The sequence below is a fragment of the Poecilia formosa genome, unplaced genomic scaffold, assembly GCF_000485575.1.
Source record: "Poecilia formosa unplaced genomic scaffold, Poecilia_formosa-5.1.2 Scaffold29, whole genome shotgun sequence".
NCBI classification, from domain to species: domain Eukaryota; kingdom Metazoa; phylum Chordata; class Actinopteri; order Cyprinodontiformes; family Poeciliidae; genus Poecilia; species Poecilia formosa.
The window spans coordinates 1,338,667-1,343,171 of record NW_006799968.1 but is presented as its reverse complement, the minus strand read 5'-3'; the positions used below and the strand labels follow the sequence as shown (position 1 = coordinate 1,343,171).

Sequence of the window (4,505 nt, the reverse complement as noted above, 5' to 3'; positions counted from 1 at the left end):
TTCTTCTTCAGGTGTTTCAGTGAATTCAGATGTTTCTCTGCAGAAGAGAATCATTGGAGGTCATGATTGTGATGACCAGCAGCGTCTTTATCATGTTCGGCTGGTGGGCACCAAGGGTAAAGCAAAGACCCGCAGTGGAGGATCTCTGATCCACCCTGAGTGGATCCTGACTGCAGCTCACTGCTGGAAGTCAGAAACAGGATGGTAGGAAAGAGACATGAAGACAGTTTTATCTGCAGATGATCAGGTTTTCTGTGTGTTCAATATAATCTGTCCTTTTCTGCAGGACTAATATAGCAATATTTAAAGTTCATCCACGGAGTGCTAAACAGCAGCACCAGGTGATCCAGCACAATACTGTGATTTATACTCACCGCGGCCTGAAGCATGACATCATGTTGCTGAAGCTTCGGAGACCAGTAAGAAATGTCCCGGTTGCTCAGCTACCAAATTGCAACAATCCTCTTAAAATGTAATCGTTTCTCTGATCAAAAACATGACTTCAGGTTTTCTGTCTCCACTCCTCCAGTCGTGCTTCAGCACACCTGAGTCAGGTAATCAGGCCACCAGCAGAACCAGAACCCGTTTAGCTCAGGTGTGTTGGACCAGAGAGACGCATGTAAAGGACGCAGTCACTGAGGACTGGAGATAGACACCTGTGTCAGTGGATGAAATCCTTCATGCATTTAATTTTCTGTTCTTTCAAAACAATTAATTTTCTACATTATCTTGTATTTTTACATTTTATTCTTATTGTGTTTTAGAGGCGATGATGTTCAGCTGGCAGGAGAGGGATCAACAACAACCGGCCCCAATAATCAGCGATATGAGAGAAATATTGCAGTTATGAGATTAAAGTCTTTATTTCTGTCTCTACAGAAAAGGTCAAGTGAAGAACATATTTATGATTCTCATGTTTCTCTACAGTAACCAAATTTCCTCCTATTTCACCACATCTTCAGTGTATCAACATGAAGGTTGTTTAAGTTTCCTACTTCAAGCCGACAAGTGGGCTTGTATTTCATACTGCAGCACCAAACAGAGATGCGTGTTATGTAAGTTTGTTTCTTCAGTATTTCTCTACAGTGATTAGAAGACTTTTCTGTTTTACAACGCAAATAAATATACTGATACTGGAGTTATTGTTCCTGATTTAGTTCTAGAGATCTTTAAACCCCAACAAGACCAAAGAGCTGTGCACAAAAATAATGAAACAGAAGTAAGAGAGTACAACAATTAACAAATAATAAAATCCTAATATCTTAAAAATAAAATCACATTTTTAATAACACTACAAAGGAAATAAAAAGTCCAATAATTAAAAACTATTTAAAAATCAAAATCAGGAATGAAAGAAGTTTTAAGAAAACATTTAAAAACAGGTGAAACTAATTAATGGTAGCTTCTGGTTGCCACATATTTAACATGGACATTATAGAAAATTTTCCTCTATTGCAGTTAAAGTGTCAAAGCAAAAGCATCACAGGACTGGCATAAGGGCCACCGGGGGATTCCAGGTAGATTCCAGCGGCTTTAGCTCTTTATGCAGGGCCGGCCCACGGTAATATGGGGCCTTAGACAGAAACATGATTTAGGCTCCCTGACCCCCTACTACTAAGAACATCATCATCACAAGCGGTGTTTAAATACTGAAGTCTGTGAAAGGGAGCACAGTTTAACTGGCCAAGTTTAAAATCAATCTCTGATTATTGGTTTTTATTTGCTCTGATACATTTGTGAAACCCAGCTCAAAAACAAATATTACACCATAATGTAGCCACGGGAGCACAACAATCAAACTATTGAGACGATTCCTTGCACTTTTACAAAGTAAACTTCCTAATTAAATCCTAAATGCACTCAGCAACAGTTTGGCGTCACGAACAGGATCTGGCGAGTTGGAGAGGTCGAGGGTGATGGGAGATCGGATGCATTGGCCAACCTGAGTTAGTCTTCAGTCAACCTCCAAGTTGAACGAGGAGAGTCCGAGGTCTTGACCGACCGGATGCATAAGAACCTCACTAATTTACATCAACGGGTGAGAACTGTTTCACTTGGTTTTGTTGGTGTTTATTACTATTATTATTCTTTTTTAATATGTATATTTCTGCTGGAACAGGCTCAGACTGCTGGTGAACTAAGGATAAACTATCTAAAACGTAGATAGTGGGTGTTTATACTTTTTTCACCTTTAATCCTTTGATCCGGAGAGAGAGCTAGTGAGATGTCAGCAAGGTGAACAGATTTGTGTGACAGGTGAGAGGGGAGGAGAGGAATCGGGGGCGTTCAGCAGAATAGAACAGCAGTCATGTCAATCACGTTCGCCGGAGAGAAACCTGCAAGCTTCGAGTCTTAATGAATCAACCGGTGTCGCCTTTAAGACGACAAGCATGTATACGCTTGTGTCTTGTCTGGTTCAATAAAGAAGAGAAGCTGCAAAAAAAAGAGGAGGAGGGGGGGGGTGATGCGGAGGATTTATTCTGGGCCTGTAAGTATCTGACGAGATTTAATATCGACCTGCGACGAGGAAGCGAGCCGCAGCGATGAAGTTAAGATAATAAAATTCTTAAGTAAAACGGTGATTTCGAAAGTTGATGGAGGTGAAGGTGATAGCCAGCTTTAGGTTTCAGTATTTCTGAGCACAAACAATGTTCATTTAAAAAGAAAAAAAAAGGGATTACACAAAGTGAGACATAGAAACCATCAAATGTGTTCAGCATCCGTTGTGAAATAATCTGCATGTTCACATTTCTAGTTTTCTACGGAGGAGATGATTCACACGATTTCCTGTGATTTTTCAAACGAGCTCACTACCGAGGGCGAGATGAGATGAGGTGTCTGTGGGATAGAGGTTTTTGTCACATGTGGCCTTTTTCACTTTTCTATTTCTATTTTTGCATATTTATTCAATGAAGACTTGAGCATTCAAATGTTTTTCCCACAGCACAAACAGTAAAAGAAACAGTTTTCTGCATCGTGGCTGACAAACGACGCTGAATCCGGAGTCTAATATTTAGCTTTTGATTAAACTACCTTTTTCTTTTTAAAGAGGAAACTCTACAGTTCATTTCCAGTTAAAAACAGAAGTGATTTAACCTGAATAAAACTGAACTATATGCATTTAAATCAAACACAGATTCTTTGAAGCACAGTTTGAGATCCATGAAACCTTTTTTTTCTGATAAGAACAGGATGTTTTCCTGTACTTTTATTATATTTGTTTTTTTACACATTAACTTTAGATTTAGGAGAAAAAGTAGAGGCTCACCCAGGATGCAGTACATGTGACAATTTCAATGTGGCGACTGAGCTATTAGGGCATGATGCGTATTCATCCTGCAGGATTTAAAGATTTTCCCAATGAAAGCCAATAGTTCCTCCTGCGGTACTCGGGGGAATCCCATTTCTCCAGCTTTACTCTCGATTCCGGGTTTGTGTGACTTCAGTGTCTGGTGTTCACTTAATATGAATTGATGGAAAGTCATACAGTCCCTTTTCCAAGGTTCATTGCTGTACAGATCATCCTGCTCTTTAAAGGGCTTGGAGCCCAGCGTCGCTAATAAAGTAACAGAAAGACATTTCGCTTTGGAATCTTATAAGCCGTTTCCTCTTCTCTGGCAAAGAAAATGGGGATTATGCAGCTGTGGTATTGTTTCTACTTTTTTTATGGTTGGATTGCTGAAATACAGAAACCGTTGAACCTGAATAAACTTTCAGTGCAATTAACGTCTGTTCCTTTTATTGTGTGTTCGCCAAAGAACTCCCGGTTCTTCCAGCCCTCGAAATATGTTTGAGGCGCTCAATGTGGATTATAGTGTGTTATGACATTGCCTGGAGGAGAAGGTGAAGCATTTACATTTTTTGGAGTTGGTATTATTAATGTATGGCCTTATCAAAAATATTTTTATCCTTCTTACCATGAGGGCATCCCCAGTGTTGTGTTTATTTTATAAATCTGCTACAAAATATGTCACTCATGATAAGAAACACCAACTGTTTTTTTTTTTGTTTTGTTTTGTTTTTTTCTAATATGATTTGGTTTGCTAGATGTCTTAGTCATATCAAGAACCAATGTATTTTTAAGAGGTCAGCTTTCTTGTGCCTGAAGCATTATTACATTGACATAGCACAGTATGTATTATTAAATTACAGTTGCACAAAGCGCTGCAAGAATACCCTTAAATACGGGGGTGCAGCATGCGAAACGGCCGCCGAGCCTCATTTGCAGGCAGCGCCTCTCCTCTGAGCTAATGCCAAGGTGGAATTTGCTTTAACAAAATAAAGAAAGAACAAGCAAAGTCAATTTTGTGTCAGATAAAATCAATTGCCTCATTAAGGGAACAAGAAAGATGCGATTAGCCTTGGTATTACGTTAGCACAGTTTTTTTTCTTGTTTGTTTTGTTAGTTTTTTATTATTTATGTTCTCATATCACTCAGATGCACAGTGGGGAAATGAATAAAACAAAATTAATTTAAGACACATTGAGGCAAGACCTTAAGTGCT

The 4,505-nt window shown here is 39.1% G+C and overlaps 1 long non-coding RNA gene across 1 annotated transcript; it reads left to right on the top strand.

Annotated features, from left to right (window-relative positions):
- The first annotated feature begins 108 nt into the window (after positions 1-108).
- On the top strand, positions 109-935 carry LOC107835883 (uncharacterized). Its single transcript, XR_001661722.1, has 3 exons — positions 109-204; positions 287-472; positions 765-935. It is a non-coding gene; the product is annotated as an uncharacterized LOC107835883 (long non-coding RNA).
- The last annotated feature ends 3,570 nt before the right edge of the window (positions 936-4,505 follow it).